The following is a 292-nucleotide window of genomic DNA, read 5'->3' as shown; positions in this document are numbered from 1 at the left end:
TATATATATATATATATATATATATATATATATATATATATATATATATATATATATATATATATATATCCATCCGTTTTCTTCTGCTTATCTGGGGTTGGGTCAAGGGGGTAGCAGTCTAAGTATGGAGGCCCAGACTTCCCTCTCCCCATGCACTTGGGCCAGCTCCCCTGGGGGAATCCCAAGAAGTTCCCAGGGCAGCCGAGAAGCATAGTCCCTCCAGCGTGTCCTGGGTCTTCCTCTGGGTGTAACGAACCCCGTATAATGGACCAAAATCACCACCACAAAAATC

Source organism: Nematolebias whitei, chromosome 15, assembly GCF_014905685.2.
Source record: "Nematolebias whitei isolate Nwh7 chromosome 15, NemWhi1, whole genome shotgun sequence".
Taxonomy (NCBI): Eukaryota; Metazoa; Chordata; class Actinopteri; order Cyprinodontiformes; family Rivulidae; genus Nematolebias; species Nematolebias whitei.
The sequence above is the reverse complement of the archived record's forward strand: the minus strand, read 5'-3'. Positions refer to the sequence as shown.